Source organism: Vicugna pacos, chromosome 3, assembly GCF_048564905.1.
Source record: "Vicugna pacos chromosome 3, VicPac4, whole genome shotgun sequence".
NCBI classification, from domain to species: Eukaryota; Metazoa; Chordata; class Mammalia; order Artiodactyla; family Camelidae; genus Vicugna; species Vicugna pacos.
Window position 1 is genome coordinate 51,276,313 of NC_132989.1, and position 26,638 is coordinate 51,302,950.

The following is a 26,638-nucleotide window of genomic DNA, read 5'->3' on the forward strand; positions in this document are numbered from 1 at the left end:
AATACTCAGAGATTGTCGGGTGATAGATTGCTAAATACTCATGTAAAATCTTCTGTGGGACTTAGAGAATTCATAGTTAAGATCTTAAGGGCTTTCTTCAAAGCCACTTCCCAACTTGCTCCAGCCCTCCTTCACTTGGATGTCTCCTATTGAAAAACCCGTTTTATCAAAGTTTGTTCAATTGTAGGTTGAATTCTTTCCCCTCCAAAAGGTATTCTAAAGTCCTAACCCTTAGTACCTGTAACTGGGACATTTGGAAACAGAATCTTTGAAGATGAAGTCAAGTTAAAATGAGATTGTACTGGAATAGTGTGGGCCCTAATCTGATGACTGGCGTCCGTATAAGAAGAGGGAAATTTGTACATAGAACGTTAGGGGAGAACACCGTGCGAAGAGTAAGCCAGAGCCTGGAGTGATACCTCTATAAACCAGAGAGTACTGAGGGTCGTAGCTGGAAGAGGAAAGGAAGTGTTCTTTCCTAGGGCCTTTGGAGGAAGCATAGCCCTGCTGATAGCTTGAATTTGGACTTCCAGCCTCTGGAACTGTGAGAGTCTAAATTTATGTTGTTTTAAGCCACCTAGTTTAGGTTACTTTGTTATCCCAGCCCAAGAAAATGAACTCTTTTCTCTCTTTCTATATATTATTTTTTTCTTTCCCTGCTTAAATTTATTTCAAGAATCTTATGAAAATTCCAACTAGATAAATATTCTCACTTCTTTAGTGAAAGTTTTTCAACTCTCATCCATCCATGAAGCTACGTTTTCTAACTACCATGTACAATGCATAGAACAACACTGCCCTAACTTTATTATCTTTAGAAGAAAAGAAAAATGCCTTTGCTTTTTAATTTCCTCTTTCCTCTATGACTTGTTTTCTTTTTAATGTCAGTGTTGTTGTCTGACTAAGAAGAAAAATTCTAAATGACATTAATCTGTTTAAGTTTCTATGAAATAACATTTAGGCAACAACAGTGACTAAGTAGGTGTTAGGAAAGTTTTGCCTCCAGACGTGGACCTCTGCCGCCAGACATAAGAAGTCTCACAGGAGAAAAGTCTCCATGCGAAATGATTTCGGGAAGATCACACACAAAAAATAAAAACTAAAATGTTCCAACTCTAAAGCTGCCTCGCTACTAACAAGAGAGTTACTTGGGATTTTGTTTTCGAAATAACACAGGTATACTTCTTTTACTCTCTACTGAACCTGGAGAAAACAATAAGGCACGTTAGCATTCTTTTAAACATACTTTATCACCAAAGTCAGCAAAAATATAACCTCTTTTCTGTAGTAAACATTTAGGATGTAGCGGAGCAAACAAATCTAATTTTTAAACCAATTGCAATGGGTACATTTATCTCAATTTATGTAAAAGTATTTCAAAAGAGTGTATGTAAAATTGAACTTTTGCATTATGAGCTGACAGATGAAACTACTTTTAGTCATAATTAGTCATATTTATGTCGCAAGTAGCCATATAATATGCCCAAGGCAACTGAAGTAATAAAAATTAATGCAAGATAGAATTTGTTTTTCACTTATTACAAAATACTGCAACAAGTTAATTTCTCTTACTTTTTTATCTGAGACAGATTTTTTTTATATACAGTGATGAATTATCTAAAGTGTACTGTCATATACTATTTTTAGTATGTAGTTCTGCTTTGTGTAGGCAGGTCCAGACCCAGGGATTACCAGTATTATTTAGGAAAATTAGCTTGTTGTTTTTTTTAGCTTAGGGAAAAGGAGGGAGATAAAGAGCTAGGCATGAATGCTAGCATTAATTTCTTGTGCAAAAGCAGGAAGCTATGGGACTCACTTCTGACTCATATAATCTTCCCCTGCATAAATCACAGGGAATCCAGTGTACTGAAAAGTCATGGGTAGGACAGAAGAGGAAAGATGAGGGTTATGCCATTAAATCTCTGTGGTCTAAACTGTCACTTGCCATCAGGAAAGACAATGGATAGGACTGCTTTACCTGTTACTAATGTGCTGGTACATCCTTGTTCTTTGCTTGCAGATGTGTAGCTGACAAACAGCACTCTTTAGCCCTGGATAAAAATGTTTATTTATTTGATTATTAGTATGATTGTTTGACAACTCCTTTTTTTTTGTTTGTTTGTTATAACATTTCAGTGTAGCTCTTTAAGAAACACATTTGAAATAAGATGTAAATTTTAAAAATATGTGTGCTTAGGAAATAGCTTTTTAGAATTTAGAAAAGATTTTTCACTCTTTGAAGAAAAGATACAATGTAGTTTTCCCACATTGTAATGAAAATCCATCCTAAAATAATCTGTAAATGCAAGTCATAGACATGTAATATATTTGATGAGAGAGTGTGCTTACTTAACTTCTTATATAAGCAGAGCTGTCAACAGTCCCCTTTCTTGAAGATTCAAATACTAAGTAACCCAGAATGGTAGTTTCAAACCATCTTACTAACAAATTGTTTTTAATTTTTATCTTCCTCCTCTTGGGTGCTGTTATTTCAAAAGATTTTTGTCCAACAAACAAGATTTCATTTATTTTGTAAAAATCGTATGCAGTTTTTTGAGGGGTGAATATGCTGTTTTCTCTTTTTTGTCCACCTTTATTGAGGTATAATTAACATACAGTTTTGTGTGAGATGTATGACATAATGACTTGATATATGTATATATTGCACCACTGTTACCACAATAACTTATCATATCCATCACCTCACATAGTTACAAGTTTCTTTGCATGTCGTGAGAAGTTTAATATATACTCTCTTAGCATCTTCCAAATATACAATATGGTAGTGTTAATCATCACCATGCGGTAAATTACATCTCTAAACTTACTTATAACTGCAAGTTTGTACCCTTTGATCACTTTCATCCATTTCCCTCCCATCCCACCCCCATCTCTAACAACCATCATTCTGTTCTCTGCTTCTATGAAATTGACTATTTTAGATTCTATTTTGGATAAGTGAGATTATACAGTGTTTGTCTTCCTCTGTCTGACTTTTTTCACTTGGTATACTTTCCTCAAGATTTCACCCATGTTGTCACAAATACACAAATGACAGGGTTTCCTTCTTTTGGTAGTTGAATAATATTCTATAATAATATGAATTAATATATATATAAAATATATATAATCAAATATATGAAATCAAAAATATTTTTCTCCCATTTGTTTATGCACTCATCTGTTGACACACATTTAGGTTGTTTCCCTGTCTTGGCTATTGTAAATGATGATGTAGTGAACGTGGAAATGCAGGTATTTCTTGGAGGTAGTGATTTCATTTCCTTCAGATAAATACCCAGAAGTAGGATTGCTGATCATATGGTAATTCTGTTTTTAATTTTTTGAGGAGCCTTTGTACTGTTTTTCATAGTAGCTGGACTGATTTATATTCCAACCAACAGTGCACAAAGGCTTCCTTTTCTTGACATTGTCACCAACATTTGCTATCCCTTATCTTTTTGATAATAACCATTTTAACAGGCTTCATGTAATAGCTCGTGGTTTTAATTTGCATTTCCCTAATAGAGAATGTCGAGCACCTTTTGATGTACCTGTTGGCCATTTGAGCAGCTTTGGGGAAAATGTCTGTTTAGATCTCTTGCCCACTTTTTAATTGGATTGTTTGATTTTTTTTTTGTTCTTGAGTTGTGTGAGTTCCTTATGTATTTTGCATACTAATCTCTCAATAGATTTGCACATATTTCCTCCCATTTTGCAAGATGTCTTTCCAGTTTGTTGACTGCTGCTTTTGCTGTGCAGAAGTGTTTTGTTTGATGTTGTACTTGTTTATTTTGCTTTTGCTGCTTGTGCTTTTGGTGTCATACAATAAAATCGTTGCAAGATCAATGTCAAAGGCGTTTTCCCCATGTTTTCTTATGAGAGTTTTATGGTTTCAGGTTTTATATTTGTCTTTAATCCATTTTGAGTTCATTTTTGTGAGTGATGTAAGATAGGGGTCTAGTTTCTTTCTGTCCTATGTGGCTGTCTAGTTTTACCAGCACCATTGACTGAAGAGACTCTCCTTTTTTCATTGAGTATTCTTGGCTCCCCTATCAAATATTAGTTGACGATATATGCATGGGTTGATTTGGGGGCTTTTGGTTTTGTTCCATTGGGCTGTGTATCTGTTTTTATGCCAGTACCATACTGTCTTGATTGCTATAGATTTGTAATACAGTTTGAAATCAGGAAATATGATGTCTCCAGATTTTTCTGAAATACTATAAATATCTTTGGTTTCTCCATTATTGCCTATGAAAGGCCAAAATGAGGCACTGCTGACCTAAATAATTGCTCCCCACCCCCACCCTGTAAATATATGAATGTGATTTTTCTTACATACATGAAAGATGTCTCTCTCAGTATGAAGCATGGAGAACCCACATGGGAGCAGTGAGTATGCTGCTCTTTCGTGGGAGTGAGTAAAGAGGGAGAAATGTATTTCAGTAATTCTACTTTAGAAAATAAAATTTACTTCCTCTCAGAAAAAAATGTTTATCCTATCATTAGGCACAACTGGAATCCTATTACTTCTCCTTTAATTCAGATGGACTGAGGTTTAACACACTTTTATTATACAGCCTAAGAATTTGGCTACTAATTAAATATTCTTGGGTATTCTGAAATATTTCTGGATTTTCAAACATAAGTGGAATCACTCAGAGTGCTTATAAATTTCCTGTTCTTTTGTGGCCTTCAGTATCAAAAGCAAAAACAGAGCTAAAACAACAGAGCTAGCATCTGGGGATGCTGTACTCAGATACCACAGTGAACATGGCCATTTACGTTAGAACACTTTGAGGTGAGTTTGCATCAATTATTGTGGGCATGCGCCTGAGACCCTCCTCTCATTCTCATTATGATTGGTGGCTTATATTGTGGAAATAAGTCACCCCTTCAGAGTTTGAACTATTGTCTGTCTTATAAAGCATAAACTAAAATGTCAGATTCATAATTTATATGTACCATGTATTATGTTGAGGTTTTTTTTAATATTATTAGAAGAATGATAGGACTGGCTAAAAGTTTGTTGACATACTTTATCCTATGATGTATCTGTTGAATGAAAGAAAAAAAGCACAATGTGAAAGTTGTGAGTTAAGTTTTATTCAGGGACCTTACTGAGGAGGCCAGGGAAGCAGCTTCTCAGATAGTTCTGAGGAACTGCTCCAAAGAGGTGAGGGAGGATCCAGAATACACACGAATCTTTTGCTAGGAAAAAAGCACGCAGTCAAACGAACGTCACAATATTACCGCTGATCACAAAGAATAGGTATCTCAAGTTTATGATTTTAGTGCTCTTCTATGTATGGGAAGATGAGAGAATCTGGGATCATTGAAGTATTTCCTTAGATTCCTTAGAACTGTCTAGGAGCCTGTGTATCTAAAACACAGAATGCTCCCCGTTTTTCTCCATCCTGAATTCCTGTCAGGGTGCACTATCTGTGGGCAGCTGCAGTGGCTGATGTTTGATCCTTGTAGAAATGGAATGGCAGGCAACACTTCTTTCTTGACTTATTTTTCACATATTTTACCATGAGGGTAATGTGATTCAAATTTTAAATTAGCAATTTTCAGCAATCAGTGATAGGTTTATTCATATTTATAGATAAAAATTTCTCCTGAGAAATAGGTGTTTCAGAGGCAACGTGGAAAAACATACTGTGACTGATTTTAGTTTAATAATATGACTTTAATTCTGGCCCTAATGGAATTGCCCGGCCAGTGAGTCAGTGATTTTAGGGCCACTTTTTTGCAGCCCTCACTCCTGGCCTGTGCTGCCACTGTTGGAAACCTCTCATGATGTAGCAGGGATAATTGTAATCACACACTGGAGGGGTGTGAGTATAATGTGCTTTACTATTTTCTCTAATCTGTTTTTATACCTAGAGGCTATAAAATGTGCCATTTCACACAATACTGGGGATTCAGAATACTTACCTGGAGCCCAAAATGACCTATAATTTTCAGATTATTCTTTTTGCCATTGATAGCCAGAAGCCCGCAGTTGATCTTGAGGATGACTAGCTCAGTGCCAGTCAGGGCTAAAGACTGGGAGTGAGATGTCTGCCTGGGCCGGGAATCTCCGTTCTCAGCTCCTCCTGGTGCTCTAGGGGTCCTGGGGCTTTCAGCTTCTCTAGATGAACTGTGCAGCCGCTCCCCTCCAAGGTGCAGCCACGTTTTATCCAGTGCTGCTCGGAGAGGCGGTAGATAGAATGTAGGCCCCGATCTTTGTGTGGCCCAGCAGCCTCCATCCTCCCATGCATTCTGAAAGCATCTCCTCCCTCTCTCCCACCTCTTTGAGCTTGTTCAGCCTTTAGTAGAATTCCTCAGGGAACTGACACTTTCTTGAGTTTAAAAGCCAAGAAAGCAGGCTAGTTACTACTACTTTTGCTTCTATAATACCACCTTTCTCTCAGGGAAGTGGGCATAAAGAGCATGGTTACATGAATGAGGAGAAAGGAAAACTATAGAACTGACAAATTAATCTCACAGTCAATTTCATTTTCATTGTTCTTTAATATTATGATTAAACCGGTTTGAGTTGTTGCCTATGGGGATAACTTGGACTTTCACAAAATCAAAGTTCTTAAGCAACTTTAACAAAATAACTCCACAGAAAAACAGACCTAGCATGAATTTTTTTTATAGATTCCCTATTTCCCAAATAGCCATTATTCCTAAATGAGACTCCACATACCTATGAAACTAACAGGGTAGTGGGTTCTCCTACCACCTGTGATAATCTCTTCTAGTACTTAATAACTTACTATCTAAAATATATTGTTTATACAGTATCATTTATGTAGCACCTACTACGTGTTGATGAAAGCTCCATTAGCAATCAAGAAGAAAAAAGGGAATGCTATTCAAACCTAACAGGATTATAACCTAGGAGACACTTTCAGGAAGTTCTAAGAACTGTTCCACCAGTTAGAAGTTGAAGGCACGGTTATATACATTTTCAAGACAAAGGATTGTACATCAAAATGACATATTGATATTTTACATGAAGTTCACCAAGGATACATAGGCCAGGTAAGCATGTACAGAGCAAATAGCAAGTCACCATGACCCTCCACAGAGTTGGGAAAGAATGCTTCTCTTTTAAGTAGTTACACTGCTAGTTTCAGAAGAAGGGGGAAAGAAAGATTTTTATGGTCCAGCAGGCACTCCCATCTTTGAAAAGGTGTGGTTAACGTGTAATGCAGATGCATGCTGCACATTAAGGAGGGAGAGGGGAAGCCCAAATGGACACAGAGGAAGAATTTTATGTTTAAATTTTCTTGTCCTGCCTTAAAATACAAATTTTCTTTCATCATATGTGTCAAACATTTTTCCAAATAGTAGGGATATTTTAGTGAACAAAATAGATACAAATCCCTGCCCTCATCGTGCTCATGTTCTAGTGGATAATGATTTTAAATGACAGGCTTAGTGGAATGAAGCTGTAAACACATGCCTGTATTTAAACTTAATTAACAAAATATTATCCCAATTTGTAGACAACCAACTGACTATTAGCATATAAATATATTTTTCATTGGTACTATTCCTGGACCATTTATTTTTTGTCTAGCAGCAGACACTTCTTGTGTCCTGTGACATACTGAGTTATGAAAGTGAATATTGTTGATTTTATGACAACATAAAAATGTCCTATGTAATGACAGAAATAAGTAAGCTTTGACTTTTTTTATAATTATAGATTAAACAACTTGCTTACAAAACTAGGCACCAAGTAGATAGTAAGGTAGTTGTTTAGTAATTGAGAAAGAGTTCCATAGATAAGAAGGAAATAGTTAAGAAAAATTTAGAACTATATAATATTGCTTATTACATTGCATTTACAAAATGTATGTTTTTGATTTATTATAAATAATACCTTTTTCTCATTTGGAAGTATCTTGTCTGTGGAAATATTTAACTAACATACAGTAGAAGAAATAAAATTAGTTCTGTATGATGTATTCCACGTGATAATATAGCACAAAAAAAGACAGAGAATGGAGCCAGTTTGGAACAAAGAAATAACGCCAGACAGTAACTGGAATCCATAGGAAGAAATGAAGAATATCAGAAAAGGTATGTATATAGGTTAATAAAAAAAGAAAACCTTCATATATGTGTGTATATTTTCTCCTTTGTTCTCTTAATTTCTATAAGATTTTACAAGCAAAATTTTTAATACTATGTTGCTGGGTTTATAGCATATATAGGCACAAATGAGGGCGTATGGAACAGATCTATATTGAAACAAAGTTTCCATATTTTACTGAAATTAAATTAATGTTGATCTGAAGTGGCATTTGAGCAGAGATTTAAATAAAACGAGATATGAGACATAGGACTATCGGAGCAGAGTGTTTCAGACTATTTGCAGGAAAGATGCAAGGCAAATGTGTTGGGTTTATTGAGGAAACCAAGAAGGTTGGAGTGGAGTCTACAATGGAGGGAAACTCATTACTCAGTCACTTCAACACATTCACATTTTTATATACACCGTGTGATCCTTAATAACTATTATATTAGTTAAATTCATTATTTTTTATATATGCTAAGGGATAAAGAAAATGTCAAAAAAAAGAAAAAAGGCACAGAAAATGGTAATAATATGTAATTGAGGAGTCCAGCTCCAGGCCAGAACCCTATGTATGATCTTTTAAGCCCAACCATTTGTAATTACAAAGGCTCTACCTGGAAGATCTCATGGAAGAAAACTGCCCTCTCCTCAGCAGACCTGGTATCAGTCTGGAGGGAGTTACATTCAAGGATTCTGCTCCTCCCTTGCCCAGTCATGCTCTTAATATGCATGTTTTTTTAAGTCCTAGCCCAAATACCTCAGTTTGGAGACATTTTTATCCGGAGCACTTGGCCAAGGCTTCTCTCAGGTGCCTCTGCTGAGACCACATTATTGGAAAGCCTCGAGGATATTTTTCGTCATTCTGACTCAGTATTCAGAACTTTCCCCCTTGCACCCATCTCTCCCTCTCCACCAAACACCTGGGTTAATAAAAGGAAAGGAGCCCTTTGCTAGGGGTCTCCTCAGCAATGAGACAATTCTGAAGTCTGTGCTGATCCGCCTGACCCTTGCCTGGTGCTATTCTGTGGGAAGAATGGAACCCTGGGGGAGCCAGTGCTTTCTCATGTTTAGCCTCTTACTTATACCATCACTGATAAAAGTCTTACTCTTACTTCTGTTTTAATCAGCTACTCAGTCAGTCACCTGGCAGGTTAGCTGTCTCCAATTTAGCTTCACTCCTGAGAGAAATGTCTTTCTCTTTAATTAATGTCACCTAGTCATGGTACCTGATTAGATTCCCATTCTTTACACTAAGAATTACATATGCTCAAATATGGTTTCAGACGTTACAATCTTTGCCCGCAGGAGAGGCACAAGTGCAGAATCAGAAATTCCATAAGCAGTGAGATCAACTATGTTATGCACTGTGAACAAAAGCTGGAGTAAGGCAGAGGCAAAATGGAAGTCAGAATATGATGGCTAATTCAAGATATCATTATATTAATGCTATGGTCTAAATGTTTGTGTCCCTCCCAAATTTGTATGTTGAAATCCTAATTTCTAAGGTGATGTTAATAGGAAGTAGGGCCTTTGGAAGGTGCTTATGTTATGAAAGTGGAGCCCTCATGACTGGAATTAGTGCCCTTTATAAAGAGTCCACAGAGCTCCCTCGCCCTTTCTACCCTATGAGGGAACAAGAGAAGTCTGCAACAAAGAAGAGGGCCCTCACCTGACCATGCTGGCACCCTAATCTTAAATTCCAGAACTATTGTTTATAAGTGATCCAGTCTGTGATACTTGTTATAACAGCCCCAATGGACTAAGACAATTAACAACTAACTTTAACCCAGAGATCTGAATCCAGAAAGTTAGACAAGAGTTTGAACTGGAAAAGAATAGGTGACAGGAACAAGACAGCCATCTAGTAGAGGGTTTCTAAAAATCTTTTGTCACCTCTTAAGAAGTAAGGATGTCCTTGGAGTATCAGGCACACAAGAATTAGGAGACAGTGGCTACTTGACTCAGGACAACTACTAAATACATATAAGCTAATCTATGAACTAACAGAAAACATCTCATCCAACTGGGTGCAAAGCCAGGACCCCATTTCCTCTGAGTGCAACTTCACTACAGAGAACATAGGATGTATATGATCATTAAATGAAACAGAGAATGAGGTCTATAACAAGAACAGTTCAATTAGGGGTGTATTTTTCTCACAAAATGGAAATCCTCACCACTGCTTTTCAACATCGTACTGGAACTACTAGTTAATACAATAATACAGGAAAATGAAATTAAAAGTTTATTATAGACTAGGAGAGAAGAAATAAAACTGTCTTTGTTTGCAGATGATATGATGAACTATGTAGAAAATCCAAAAGAATAAAAAACTGGAATAAGCAATTATAGTAAGGTTACAAGGTACAAGTTTAATATACAAACATCAATTGCTTTCCTGTATGCCAAAAATGAACAAGTGGAATTTGAAATTAAAAACACAGTACCATTTACATTAACACCCAAAAGTGAAATCCTATGGTATAAGGCTAACGGAATATGTACAATGTCTATATAAGGAAAATTACAAAACTCTGATGAAAGTAATAAAAAAGAACTAAATAAAATAGATTTATGCTCCTGGCTAGGAAGACAAAATATTTTCTAGATGTCAGTTTTTCCCAACTTGATCCTTAGATTCCATGCAATCCCAATCAAAATTCGATCAGTTATTTTACGGGTGTGACAAACTGATTCTAAAGTTTATATGGAGACCCCAAATTCTCGGAATAGCCAACAAAATATTGAAGGAGAAGAATGTTGAAAGTTGGAGGACTGATGCTACCAGACTTCAAGACTTAGTATAAAGCTGTATTAATGAAGACATTGTGGTATTGGTGAAAGAATAGACAAAGATCAAAAAAAAACCAGACTAGAGAACCCAGAAATAGATCTAAATGTATATAGTCAACTAATCTGTGATAAAGGAGCAATGCAACCCAAAGAAGCAAAGATAATCTCTTCAACTAATGATGTTGGAACAACTGGACATCCACATGTTAAAAAAAATGAATTTAGACACAGATTTTATACAGTTCACAACAATTACCCAAAGTGAATCATAAACCTAAACATAAAATGCAAAACTACAAAACTCATGTATGCTAACATAGGAGAAAACCTAGATAACCTGAGGATGGTGATGGCTCATTAGATTAATTGTCAAAGGCATGATCCATGAAAGATATAACTGATAAGCTGGATTAATTAAAATCAAAAACTTCTGCTCTGCAAAAGACAATCTAAAGATAAGCCACAGACTGGAAGAAAATATTTGGAGAAGACACATCTAATAAAAGACTGCTGTCCAAAATATAAGAACTCTTAAAACTGAACAATAAGAAAATGACCTGATTTTAAAATGAGCCAAAGACCTTAACAGGTATTTCATCAAGGAAAATATATAATTGGCAAGTAAGTATATGAAAAAATGCTCCACATCATATGTCATCAAGAAAATGCAAACTAAAACAACAATGAAATACCACGATACACCTATTAGAATGGCCAGAACCTGGAACACTGTCAATACCAAGTCCTGGAGAGAATGTGGAACAACAGGAATTCTCATTTGTTGCTGATGGGAATGTTGAATGGTACAGCCAATTAGGAAGACAGTTTGGCAGCTTCTTGCAAAACTAACCATACTCTTACCATGAGACCCAGCAATCAGACTCCTTGGTATTTACCCAAAGGAGTTGAAAACTTCTATCCACACACACAAAAAAACGTGCACACATATTTATAGCAGATTTATTCCTAATTGCTAAAATTGGCAATTTTTAGCATAATTTGCTTTGGAAGCAAACAAGATGTCCTTCAGTAGGTGAATGGATAAATAAACTGTGGCGTATCCAGACAATCGGATATTATTCAGCACTAAAAAGAAATGAGCTATCAAGCCATGAAAAGACAGGAGGCTAACTTAAATTCATATTACTAAGTGAAAGAAGCCAATCTGCAAAGGCTAAATATTGTCTGATTCCAACTACATAACATTTTGGAAAAGGCAAAAAACTATGGCAACAGTAAAAAGATCAATAGTTGCCAGGGATTAAGAGGGAGGGAAAGAGAAGGATGTATAGGCAGAGCACAGATAATTCTAAGGGCAATGAAACTACTCTGTATGATACTATAATGGTGGATACATGTCATTATAAACTTGTCCAAACCCTTAGAATGTACAATATCACAAGCAAACTGTAAGGTAAGTGATGGACGTTAAGTGATAATGATTTTTCAGTGCAGTTTCATCAGTTGCAGTCAATTCTGGTGGGTGATGTTGAAAATGTTCATTATTTTTCCTTTCACTTTCATATTTTCATATAATATTTCTTTCATTCAGCAATGCTGATATTTTAATCTATTTTTTATTAATGTACTTATTAATACTTTTTGCTTCTAAAAGCACTGGAAGCAACAGGGAGCATTTATTTTAAGGAGAAATAAATTATAGGACTACCTAGGAAAACAGGATTTACTTGTTTCAGAAACTGATACTGAACGGCATATGGCAATGTTATTACTGAATTAATTTCTCTTCTTCCTTGTTTCTAAGACTAAAAGGAAAACATATTGTGTTACTTCGTTCCTATGAATCGATAAAAGGGAAGATTTATAGTTTTTTAAATGTGAATTTTATGTAAAAGTCATTGCATAACATAATAATTATCTTCAAAAGCAGTTATGACAAAACTGCACAAATGTTTTTCATATCCTACTGCAACAGGCAGAAAAATGGCCCCTCAAAAATGTCCATGTCCTTATCTCTAGGACCTGTGACTATGTTATCCTATGTGACAAAGGAGAATTAGGATTGCAGATGGAATTAAGGTTCTAATCAGCTGACCTTAAAATAGACTATCCTGGATTATCCGGTTAAATGTAATGATGAGAATCCTGAAAGGTGGAAGAGGGAAGCAGAAGAGCCCATGTCAGAATGACGAGATGTGAGAAAAAGTGCCCAATTCTTGCTTCGAAGACAGAAGAAGAGAAGGGGCCAGGAGCCAAGGAATGCCACCACCTAGACTTGAATCCAGTGAGACCAATTTTGGATTTCTGATCTTCACAACTGTAAGGTAATAAATCTGTGCTGGTTTGAGTCACTGGTTTGTAGTAATTTGTTAAAGCAGCATAGCAAACTAGTATGTCTATCATATTAGTCCTTAAAACCTTATAGGAATGACACTGTCACAGAGATAATATTTATCACATACTCTGTTCCCTCCCCTCACTTACATTTTCCAGTCCCGTTGAAGTTAGATGTTAGTCATTCTGGCCAATGAAACGGTTCACTTTTAGATCAGATTCTTTTCTACTGCTGTGTCTGTATGGTTTAGATGGGAAAACTACAAGATGGTAGCTCCTCAGTCAACCTGGGCCCCCGAGTGTCTATGTATTGCATAGAAGACACTCTCCCATCTTCATTGAACATGAAGTGGAGCTAGAAATAAAGTTCTTTATTATGTTAAGTCACCACAGTTTGAGTGGTAAGTTGTTACTGCAATGTGACATAGTTTGTCCTTAAAAAAAATACAGATACCAAATATAACTTAGCAAAGATATTTCTGTCAGCAACTAAGTTTCTCTTAATTTCTAGAATTCTGGCTTAAAGACAGAGCTTACAGAATTTAGAAGACTTCACGGCTAACATTGCCCTTAGACTGTTACGTCTTATCTATACTTTCAGCACACAAGATTTCCAATTCTAAATTGTGCTCTCTGGCTAATGGCTGAAATGAAGACTGTATCTTATTGAAAAGAGCCATATGTTCTTTACTGATAATGGTCAGTAGCAGAATAAGATGCACTTACAGAAATTAAAGAGGTGGTTTTATTTTTGGTTAGAGGTAATCCCACCTTCTCATGGAGGTGCCTGGGGCGGAGGCTACAGTAAGGTCTGGCAAGGAGCCAGCATTGTTCTCCGAGAACTTTGAGCCTCTCATAGCCTGAATAATACTTCTGTGGTGGTTCAGGGTTACTTGAGAACTAAAAGTTATGGCTCTATCTTAGTCTAGAGGTTTTTAAAGGCAAGTTATTGCAATTGACCTAGTCAACTTTAGAAGAACTTTAGTGTCCCCTAAGTTGTTTATTTCTTCACAGCAGACTGGGTCCTGTTAGGTCAAAGATCACCGGTGCCAAACTAAAATTTACACATCAACTGTTTTCAACATAGCCTAAATAAACAGAATTTTATCCATTTTGAGCTTGCCTGCTATGCCCCAAATCTGCTAGCCATGGATAAAATGAACCCTATGGCTATAAAAGACTGAGAGCTGCTGCTGCCCTTTGGAGGCCGCTGACCCAGACTTCCTGATGGACTCCTGAGTGACAGCTCTTAGACATGTAAGCGCCCTCTCTGAGCCCCCTGTCCCCTGGGAGTTCCCTTGCCCCTCTCCCTTCTTCTAGATAGTCTTCACATCCCTTCCCGTGCTTACGCTTCCAAATGCTGTCACGCTGTGGGGGACTTTCCCCCCAAGTAAACCTGTCAAAGTGTGCTGAAATAAGGCTCGTGGTACTACTGCCACCTCATGGTTATACCTTTTCCCTCAATCAGCCCTGAAGCCCTTCAGACTCACTGCAAAACCTTACAGAATGTCTGACTTTTGTTTATCATTGCTGGGCCAACTAAATGTTAATAGTCAAAAATACCTCCAAGTAGCTGAGAAAATCCACTAGTTAAATGGGATTACATATTATCCATTTGGATTATGGTGAGTAATCACCTGCAAAAACTCGTAGTTTTACTTTGACATTGTTAGATGTTAAATTTTAATTCATTTGGCAATAGGTTCAGATGCTTTGTAAAACTTTATTTTGATTTAGACTGATTTCATTAACAGCAATATAACTGTTACTGTAAGGGACTTTGTGAGCACATTATAATGCTGTGACTTTGATAGACCAGGATTTGAATTACAATTTTCTCACTTAATTATGTAAATTTGGGCAAGTTATCTAACTACTTTAAGCCACTTTCCTCATTGAAAAACATAGAAATAATTGTATATAGTACAATGGGTCTTAGTTATCTATTACTATATAAGAAACTAATCTAAAATTTAACGGCTTAACATGACATTTATCATCCAGTTTCTGTGGATCAGGAATTTGGAGGCCATTTACCTGGCTTCTGTGGCTCCAGGTCTCACAGGGCTGGGAATCAATGTGTCAACTATAGTCCTCTCAAGTCTTACACAGAGAAGAATCTTCTTCTGAGTTCAATCATGAGATAATCTTACAGTTGTTGGTAGGACTCAGTTTCTCAAGGGATGTTGGAATAAGGGCCTCAGCGACTCCACTGGCATTTGACCATAAGCCACCCTCAATTCTTTGCCAATGTGGGCCTTTCCCTGTGGCTCACATCATGGAACTTGCTTTATCAGGGCAGCAAGCAGGAAGAGCCCAAGAGTAAGTACAAGTCAGATGGAAGTCATAGTCTTCTATAGCCAAATCTTGGAATTGACATATCACTTTAAAAAAAAAAAAAAACTCAAGTACAGTTTTATCCAGATTTCACAGTTTTTCCACCCAGTATCCTATTCATGATGTCACAGTACATTTAGTTGTCATGTCTCCTTAGTCTCTTTGATATGTAATAATTCCTCAGTCTTTCCTTGTGTTTCATGATCTTGACATTTTTTACAAGAACTGGTAGTTATTTTGTTGAACACCCCTCAATTTGGATTAGTTGATATTTTATCATGGTTTTGTTGAGGTTTTGCATTATGAAAAGGATAACACAGAAGTGATTTGTTCTTTCCATTGTATCATATCATGGGTACATGACATCAGTATACACTGTCAGTGTCATTAAATCTGATAATTTGGAAGGTTGTATGCATCAGGATTCACTTCAGTGAAGTTACTATTTTTTTTATCAACCCACCACCACCACTTTTGACATACTGTTTACTAGAGACAAGTCACTAGGACCAGCCAGTACACACAAGGGAAGGAGATGACATGATGGCATAAATATCAGGAGGTAGGGTTCAGTGGGAGTCATTTCAGAAGTTGCCCATCACACTATGAAAGGTAAGGTAAGGATATAGAAAGTAAGTGTATAGTAGGTAAGGTAAGGCTACAATAACGTCATGCATGAAGGACTTAGCATATTACTATCCAAATAATTGGTAGCTATCCTAATGATAATTATAATGATAACTATTCTGTGGCTCTCTTTCAGATTGATTCATTCAACAAATGTTTATTAAACCTTTATCATGCTAAAACTGTAAATATGAAACTATTCTGGTTTAGAAGAGAGTTAATAATAAATAGGTAAGGAAATGTTTGTGAACTGTGATGAATGATACAAGGAGAGCAATCAGGGCAAAGTGATTTTGTATGTGTGTGTGTGTGTGTGTGTGGTAGATTATTTCAATCAAGCCAGAAAAAGCCTACTTGAAATGACACTTACGCTAAGATTGAATTTTGAGAAAACATCAGCTTTACAAGATCCTGGAAAGTAATATCTTGGGAAGAGATTAGCAAGTTCAAGGACAACGAGGCAGAGAAGATTTGCCATGTGAAGGACATGGGAAAAACTTATGACTAAAGTATACTGAGCAAGGGGTAAAATGCTATCAGTTAATGTTGAAGAGATAGGCAGGGGCTAAAGTCTCTAGAACCTTGTAGGACATGGGAGGGATATTATTTTATCCTAAGTATGATGGAAAGCATTGGCGTGTTTTATGGCAGGTAATGATAAGATCTTATTTTAATAAATTTTTGTCTAATTGCAAATTACAGAAAACTTGCAAGAACGATGCAAGAAAGTTCTGTGTATGTGAGTGAAAATTATGACAATGCCAGCTCTCTGTAAGCAAATCTATTATCAAAACATTTAAAATGGTATACTGGCCTTCAGTTTTCTAGGATTCAAAAGAAGACTTTTCCATACCTACCATATGACGACCAGGGATCATAATATTCAGACCACTTTCTCTTTACGTATCCAGATAATAATTCATACATTTTTGGTGACTACTGAAATTATCTCTACTGTTTAAGTTTGGGACAACCATGAAATCACACCTGCTGACTAGTGGGAAACTATTTTTCAGATCAGCCTCTGCTGTCTGGTGTCATTGCAAGTATCCCCTGGGCAATTTTATTTTATTGCTTGAATTTCACCTTAGGATTTTTGCCTTTACTCTTGACTTTTTCATTTTGGCAATGAAATGTAGGTACAAGTTTCTGAACCATGGACATTATAAAGGAATATGTAATTGACCCAAACTTTTGACACCAACAATGATGCTTGAATATTATGACACTTACATGAGAGTACCTAACTGGTTTGCGCCTGCAGTATCTTCATACTCAGAGCATGCCATACTTACTGATTTATTACAGTCCCTTCAGGAATTTGCATGGCATTCATCTGAGATACCTTTTATGTTCAGGTCCATTATTTGGGAAAGTATTTGTTGGTGTACAATTGTTTGTGCTTTAGTGTTTTATGACTCATACCACGCCATGAATGACCCAAAGACTAGGTAATATCATCACCTGATTTCTTTCTTGTTCTCTTCCCACCCACATATCAGAATTCAATCTGTATACTTTGAATGCCTTAGACATAAATAGAAAGCAAGAGTCAGGGTAAACAATACGTGAGAAGTCCAAGAGATTTATTGTCTATTCAGTTAAGGAGTGCTAAGAAAGTCAACAAACATCTTAGCCAGTGAGCTCATGAATGGTTCTGGTTAGAACAGAACACAGTCCATTTATTTGTCTGGCCAAGGCCTGGAAGTAAACACAAGGTTGTTAGCTATGGGAATAGGATTAGGGGAAGGAATAATAGTTGTCTAGGAGAAAGACACCAGAATTCTAACTATGGCTCTGACACTAAACGGATGTTAGACAAAATAAATTTTAATCAAGTTTATATTTTATGAAATTAATGGGTTACAGAGCTTTTGCCTCATTAAATTTCAGATTTGGAAAAGTGTTCAGTGGTTGTCTAACCCAAATCTCTGTAGTTTGAATGCTTCCCACCATATCCCTAAAAACTGACCAACTAGCTCCTCCAGTGAAAGAGAATTTATTATCTACTGAGGCAATCTATCTCATTTTGTATAGCTCTAATTCAGTGGGTCTTAAACTTTTTTGTCTCACAATCCATTTATACTGTTAGAACTTACTAAGCATCACAAAGAGCTATGACTTGATAGATACAGATTAATAGATCTGCAATCCACTGACTTATTAGAAATTAAAATAAGGTATTTAAATAATTAGTTCATTTAAAATGACAATAATAATCCCATTAGATATTAACAAACATTTTAAGTTTTTGATAATTACAAACTAGACATAGAAAGACAACTACTGCATGATCTCAATTATATGTGGAATTTTTTAAAAAGTTGAATTCATAGTGACAAAAAGTAGAATGGTGGCTACTAGGGACTGGAGGAGGTGGGAGGGGGAAAGAGGAGATGTTGGCTTTTTCAGTTTTAAGATGAATAAGTTCTGGAGACCTAATGTACAACATAGTGACTACAGTTAATAATGATGCACTGTACACTTGAAATTTGCTAAGAGAATAGACCTGAAGCGTTCTCATACCACACACACACACACACACACACACACGTACACGTACACACACACGCACAAAGGTGAGGTGATAGGTATGTTAGCTTGATTGTGGTAATCATTTCACAGTGTATACATATATTAAAATATGTTGTACACCCTAAGTATATAAAATTTTTATCTGTCAATCATACCTCAATAAAGTTGAAACAATTATATTTTCAAAAATTATAGTGAGAAAAATAAAATGGTTTTTATCTTTTTTCAAATCTCTTTAATGTCTTGCTCTATAAGGGGTTCTTACATCTTCTTTTTTGTGATTTGACATGTCAAGTAGCCCCTGGAGAACTTCACTGTTCACTGGTAAGAAAATGAGAATCTAAAAGGCAAATAACATCCTAGTATTATTTTAAATAAATTGTGAACTTGCAGATTCCTTGATAAGATCTCAGATTGTCCCTGAGGTTCCTCAATCACATTTTGGGAACCATTGCTCCAATTATTTATAAAGGATTTTCTTTATTTTGAGCTCACATTTTCCTTCTAAAGATCCTTATACTAATCTCAAGAATCATAAAAAAATAAGTATGATTTGTTTCAAATGATGCCCTCACTCAAATATTTTATGACAGCTCTCTTTTCACCCCTATATCGTTCCTTCAGTATAAACTTTCCTAGTTCCTTCAACTAATTATAATGTGAAAAAATTCAGATTTTCTTTCCATCTTAGTTATATTATCCTTAGGCCTGTGCCCATTAGTCAGTGGCTCTCCTGGTGCAACAATTAAGACTGAGCACGATTATTTCAGGATAGTCTGAATGGTGCAGAGAGAAAATCTTAAATTAACCTGGATTTCATACTTCAGTTAATGTCTCAAATTCATACACATTCGATCCATATTTTAACTAGTTGATGTTCAGTCATATCTTTGTTATTTTGCCATTTTGATATAAGTTGGTTTTTAGAATTTTTTTAAACCCGTGTCATCTTGTTAGATATGGATCATGGTTTTAGTCTGTGGATCCTGATGCTGTTACACAAAGTACTCGTAATATTTGTGGCAGATACAATGCTGTATTTACCAGATTGTTTTATTTTCCTCCTGGGCATGCAGCACAACTACATACTGTGCTCCCCTTGCATCTAGGCATAGGATCGGGTTTTTGTCAGTAAGATGTAGGCAGAAGTGCCCTTAGATCTGTTTCGGTGCTGGCCAGAAACATGCAGTGTAAAGGTTTGCACTCTCTCCCCAACTGACTTGCTGCAAGACAAGACCTCATAGAGAACTAGAAAGTGGGAGGAACTTGGATCCCTGAGTTCATCATTTGAAGGAGAACATTCCAGCACAGCCTCCTGAAAAGGAAAATCCACATTGAACCTTCCATGAGCCAGAAACAAATTGTTATTTATTGCTTTAAGCTCATGGAATTCTTTGATAGCCTACCCTAACAAATGTTCTCAGCCTCTATTAAAATTCTCTATATTGACGTTAGTCTGTTATTCAGTTACTGTTTTGGTATAGTCACTCACTCAAAAAGGACTGTACCACCTCAGCAATGCAAAGAGTACTAACTGAACTGTCATTTACCCCACAGTTACCATATCCTCGTGAATATAAGGTATGTTTTGGTAGATGCTACGGTGAAATTTCGATAAATGGTGAGTAATGCTGGCATCATAGAATAAGTTGGGATGTATTCCCTTATCTTTGATTTTTGAAAGTTTTGCCTAGAATTGGAATTAGTTCTCCCCTAAATGCTCAGTAGAATTCACCACCAAAGTCAGAGGGCCTGAAGTTTTCTTTGTGGGAAGATTTGAAACCACAAATGCAGTTTCTTCAATAGACTTAGGCTTGTTTGGATGACCATCACTTCTTAAGAGTTCTTTTGTAATCTGACTTACCAGATTATGTTCATTTCATCCAAACTGTCAAACTTACAGGCATAAAGTTATTTATAACTATACCTTTAGTATCTGTAGAATCTGTAATATCACCTCTCTTGTTCCAGATATTGGCGATGTGTGCCTTTCCTCTGGTCAGTCTAGCTAGAGATTTATCAATTTTCTTTATCTTCTAAAAGAAGTCAGTTTGGGTTTTATTGATTTCTCTATTGTTTTCATGTTTTCTGTATCATTAATTTCTTCTCTGGTCTTTATTATTTCCTTTATTTGTTTACTTTGGGTTTAATTTGTTCTTTATTTTTCAGTTTCTTATGGTAGAATTTGAATTCATTTGAGAACTTTCTTCTTTTTAATACAGGAGTATTATAAGCATTGCTTTAGTGTCATCCTGCAAATTCTGATTTTTTTTTACTTTCATTTAGTTCAAAACACTTTCTAATTTTCCTCTTGACTTTGTTTTTGATCTGTGGGTTATTTAAGGTGTGTTACTTGGTTTTCACATATTTAGAGATTTTCCAGGTATCTTTGTTAGTGATTTCTAATTTAATTCCATCGTGATCAGAAACATACTTCGTATGACTTGGATCCTTTAACAATTACTGACACTTTTTTCATGGCTCAGGATCTGGTCTATCTTGATAAATGTTCCATGTGCACTTTGAAAGACTGTAGACTACCACAATTAGAGGGAAGTTCTATAAATGTCAGTTAGGTCAAGTTTGTTGATAGTGTTATTTGAGTCTGCTATACTCTTGATTTTTCTATTTATTTGTTCTACAAATTATTGAGAACAAGTATGAAAACCTCTGAGCATAACTGTGGATATGCCTTTTTTCCTTGCAGTTCTATGACTTTTTGTTTCATGCTTTTAGACACTATTTTTAAGTGCATAATTGTTTGGGATTCTTAAATACTCTGGATGAATTTAACCCCTTTATCACTAAGAAATAATCTTCTTTATCTCAGATGTCCTTTTTTTGAAGCCTATTTGGACTGTTATTAATGTAGCCAGTCTAGCTTTTTTTTTGATTAGTATAGGCATATCATTTTCAATCTTCTACTTTTAGCCCATTAGCATTTATATTTAAACCAGGTTTCTTGTAGGCAGTATTTAATTGGTTCTTGCCTTTTGCATCAGACCTGATTATCTTTTCCTTTTAATTGTAATGTTTCCCTATTTATATTTAGTGTGATGATTAATATAGTTTGGTGTAAATCATCATCACCTTGTTACTTGTTTTCTTTTTTGTCTTACCCATTGTTATTCCCTTTCTTCTCTTTTTCTGCCTCCTTTTGGATTAATTGAATATTTTTTATGATTCCACTTTTTTTTCTTGGCTTTTTTTAAATTGTTGTTGCTGTTTTAGAGGCTGCTCTAGGGCTCATGGTATGTCACCATCAGATTCTATTTTTGACATGTTATCACTTCACATACAAGCCATTTACAATAGCACTTCCATTTCTCTTTACCTGGCCTTTCCATTATTGTTGGCATACATTTTGCCTTTATATAACTTATGAATCCTACAATATTTCTTTATTTTTGTTTATACAATGAATTATCTTTTAATGAGACTGAAATAATTTTTAAAAATCGCACATATTTCTCTGTGGGTCTTAAGTTCCATCTCCTCATTTTTGGTGCTCTTTATTGCTTTATATGTCATTATTTCCACTTGGCATCACTCTTTAGTCTGAAGTACTTCTATAACTTGTGCAGGTGCTCTGGGTGATGAATTTTTTTTTTTTAATGTCTGAAAACTTCTTTATTTCACCTTTATGTTGCCATGTCTGAATTGGCCACTGTCCCTCTATTTCAAATGGTTCGTTCCCTGGACTAGTGAGGCAGGAAGCCCACTAAAAAGACCAGCAGGACCCCCAGGCCACTACTCTCCTGCCAGCACCATCTGGTTCCCTGACCGGGAAGCTCTATCTCACTTTTTGCCTCTGAAACGGCTTACTTACCCCTAAAATTCTGTTGGTTCCCTGAGCTTACTCCTGATTGGTTATTTCCCTCACTCCTGATTGGTTATTTCCTTCACTACTGATTGGTCCATGTACCTAACTTCTGAATGGTCCATTTGTAGTACTTCGCTTGCATGGAGCTTACTCCTGATTGGTTATTTCTCTCACTCCTGATTGGTCTGTTTCCCTCACTCCTGATTGGTTATTTGTCTCCCTCCTGATTGGTCTATTTCTACAAAGCTTGTTCCTAGTTGGTCAACTTCTGTTATACTTTATTTGCATATGATGTTGCAAAGTGTAAATGGGCAGTCTATAAAGTCCTGTGTAAACCTACAGATGGGGTCCAGAGCTTGGAGTATTAACTCCTCTGGGCCCGCTGGAGAACCTGAGTTCTCCAACTCTCCAAGTGCTGCTTGGTCTCTCCCTGGGGTCCAGGTTGCTGTCACTACTGAGCTGTAACACCGAGCTATAACATATTTTTCCGCAACACTAGGATAGTTTCTTCATACACATGTGCTATCTGTATTCTGCTGAATACAAGAGGGGATCCTCTGCACATCAACTCTGTCCAGCTTTCTCCTGCCCAGTGCTCTGTCCTGCACATTCTAGCCATCTTGTACTTTCAGCTTCGTCTCCTCCACTCAGAGTCTGCTAGGTTTTCTATGGATCTCACATCCTGCACCATTCTATCCACACCATCACTTGAAAACTCTCTCAAGGCAGTAAACTCTTCACCTTGTTTGTTTCCCATCTCTTAGAGATGACTGTCCTTCATCACCTGATATCCAGTGTCTTGAAAAATCTTTTTTCCTTTATATGTTTTTTTTTCTTTTGCGTGTTTCAAATCGAGGTTAAATCCAGCCTCTGTTATTTCATCCTGGTTGGAAGTGAAAGCCCCTTCATTGGCTGTTCTTTTAATGCCAGTTTTTTATATATATATTTTTTTACATTTACAAAAATTGTCTTTGTTTTACCACTGTCTCATAAGTTTTTACTTCTTACAGTCCTTCAGTACTATTTTCTTTTTCTAGTCCAGCAAAGTTTCATCTCCCCTGTTAAGCTGGGGTATGGAGATCCTTGTCCCTCCTCTTCAGTCAGAGGAGACAGCTGACATTGTGAATTTTCTGATACTCATTTAAGCAATTCTCTATTTTCATATCTCTTTTGTAAAGCATGAAATCTTTGTCCTTGTCCTATAGGAGCAAGCTCTGAGAGTTTTCACAAGTTGTAAAGTAGAAATGTAAGAGGTTTTTTGTTTTTGTTTTTGTTTTGTTTTATCTATGTCTACTGCCTTGAACTCTGTTCATTAAAGCTCTTGTATTTACAAGTAAATAATTTTGCTAATTAATAGTAACCTGCTAGCTCACTCAACTTCACAGTAGACTCCTCCCGACTCCCAGTAAATTGTGAAAAAATTACTCTAAAAGAATATATGAAAATTCCTCACTCGTCACTATCAATTTATCTGTTATTTGCCTGTTTTCTACTTCTGATGTCATTGAGTTTGGGGTGTATTTGACAGTAATCTTGCTAGAAGGAGGCTTCTGGAACAAATGATATCTTGGTGTCTCATAGTTTCATAAATCTAAATTTTAACAGCCTTCATGATCTTCTTTCCTTTGTTAAGCAACAGATAGTGGTTAAATTGTGGGTGTGATGGGACCATCAATAGTGGCAGTATGGCTGTTCCTCTATTCAGTAAGGATAGCACTTTGTCATGACGACGACAATGTGATGAGGTATATCCTACAGAATCATAGCATGCTGAAGACTGTTTCCAGGCATCAAAATCAGATCTTGAGTAGAACAGAAATATGTTTTAGAAATAATCCTAATTACTAACTTACAGTAGGATAATTTCTCCTAACTTAAGGCATTTATTGATATATAAATCCAATTATACTTTCTTCACTAGATCTAATGTGAGATTTGTATTGTAAGTAGCTTTTATAGAGTTTACGGTGTTTTGAGTAATTATAGTAATAATCATGTAACAGTGAAAAACTTAACTTGATACTATATAATGTATTTTACACTGGTAGTTTATTTTTCTATTTCTACTAAGTTAGCTTTCTTATGGGATTATTGTATTAAATGTTTACAGTTTTTTAAAATTATAATCAGTCATATTTATGGATGTCTCTCTTGATTTATGATTAGTATTACTAAAAGAAAAATACAGCTACATTTCTTCTCAATATAAATATATTTTTCTATGAAACTGCAATTTAAAGTAGTATTAAAAATCTAGGTCAGCATTAAATTTTTTTCTTAGATATAATTTGTTATTTTTCAATGTACATTTTGTAGAGCATTTAAAATGGACAAGATAAAGGAAGAATACTAGAAAGATCACTTAGATTCACTTCATTGCTTTTATGTTTTTATTTAGTTAATATAAGACTAGTGGTGTTAATAGATCTTTAATGCTGGGATTTTAAATTACCTCAGCAATATTTGCATCTGACCATCTTTCTATTCAGAAACTTTCAACTTAATATTCTATGAGTCTGTGTTATACTGCTAAAGGTTTCACATCCAATCTGAAACTGGAAGGAAACTAATAAAGTATTAAGACCAAACAGAAAGGAATATGATAAAGTACTCAAGATAGGCATATAAATACATTTTCATCCAATAGGCATATCTACGTGGAAGGCAAAAATATAATCATTAGTTTGGTTTCAAGTGTGGAATCAGAGCAAGGGGAGTTAGTGGGATAATTCTAAAACCTTCTGTTATTAAGCCACCTTACCTTGGTTGATCCAGTTCCTGATAGGGAAGACTTCCTTCACAGCCCAGAAAGTGACAGCCATAGACAAGGACATCTGCTCCTATGTATACTGGTGGAGTTTTACTTTAACCTTCTACACCCTTTAAAATATAGGAAATAAAATTTGCTGAAAGAATAGGGATTTATTAATTACCCTCTGAAATTTAAGGTGGTATTCTGACTATGCTCACTAGATTCACCCTAGTTTGACCAGGATTTTAAAATGACAGTTTTTCCACAGAATTATCCGAGACAAGACTTATGAAATTGTTTTGTTTTTTGTCTTTGTTGCAAACCTGAACCTCCTCCCTTCTATCATTGCAGCATAAAGTATGTAAGCAAACAGGAAAGCGGTGTTGATAACACTTTCAGGAAGAGCAAGTATTTAAGATGAAGCAACAGCACGTTTGCGAATCTTTCAACAAAGTTCTACTCTAACACTGCAAGAGTGGAGATTTCTCCTTAAACAGTATGTATTTAAGGGCATGACAATCATGCTACTTTGATTTTGATAATAAAGTTTGAATTTGTTCATTCAAAGCTGCAAAATAGTCTTCAGCCATGACTGTATGTACATCTCATCAAACTTTGCTGATTGGTTGAATTCGTATTTCATAGATAAAATGGTGCTCATTTCTATTTACACCTTTAAACACCACTTTTTGTTGAAAGTTTTTTCAATAGAAAGCCTCGGAGGATTACAAACCAAGTCTAATTTGAATATCTTCAAAATCTGAGGAATTCAGAGCAGAATCAGTCTTCTAAATCTCATAAGCATGAGGTAAATATGAGTCTTGATTTCTCAGAATTGCTATGCAATAATTCTAACCCCAGAGACAGGCTGTAGCAATTAAAAGAGAGAAAATGCAAAGTCCAAGGAAGATTATCTCCAAGGAAGATATCTACGTGAGAGAACTAAGTTCAAATCCTTAATAAGTGGTTGGCCATTTACTAGCTATGTGACTTTGGAAGAGTATCTAATCTTGTGTGGAATGTAATTTCTTTAATATGTAAAATGTAGATAATAATAGATACTGCTCTTGTAAAGATTAATAATGAGATATACAACACACATTTTATGCATGTTAGTTCCTAATTCTACTCTTTCCCTAAGTTCTAGGCCAGTCTAGACCTTTTTGACTGTGAAGGAATAAAGAACAGGATATATGTCTGTTCAAAGTAAGATAACTATTTTATATCTCAATCCTTCAACTCAGTAAATTAGGCAGATATAAACGAAACAAAATTTTCACAAAATGGTACTTATGTGTCATGCACTGTGTATTTTCTTTCTTCTGAATTCTAATTTATTTCATTAACAAGGAATAGTGTTTGAAAAAAAGTCCTCTAGGCCACTTTAAAT

General features: G+C 35.7%; 2 long non-coding RNA genes across 5 annotated transcripts in view; one reads left to right on the forward strand and one right to left on the reverse strand.

Annotated features, from left to right (window-relative positions):
- LOC140695612 (uncharacterized) overlaps positions 1–26,537 on the forward strand; it is a 29,509-nt gene extending 2,972 nt beyond the window's left edge. For 2 of the 3 annotated variants that reach the window (XR_012071289.1, XR_012071290.1), the window contains exons 2-8: positions 4,703–4,804; positions 6,799–7,041; positions 7,907–8,088; positions 12,860–13,164; positions 16,275–16,369; positions 20,231–20,294; positions 25,600–26,537. This is a non-coding gene — a long non-coding RNA (uncharacterized lncRNA). The remainder of the gene's footprint in view (positions 1–4,702; positions 4,805–6,798; positions 7,042–7,906; positions 8,089–12,859; positions 13,165–16,274; positions 16,370–20,230; positions 20,295–25,599) is intronic. The other variant, XR_012071291.1, reaches the window with a different exon arrangement.
- Positions 23,955–26,638, reverse strand: part of LOC140695611 (uncharacterized) — a 50,924-nt gene continuing 48,240 nt past the window's right edge. For both annotated transcript variants that reach the window (XR_012071286.1, XR_012071287.1), the window contains 2 exons: positions 25,258–25,376; positions 23,955–24,298 (listed from right to left, as the gene is read on the reverse strand). This is a non-coding gene — a long non-coding RNA (uncharacterized lncRNA). The remainder of the gene's footprint in view (positions 24,299–25,257; positions 25,377–26,638) is intronic.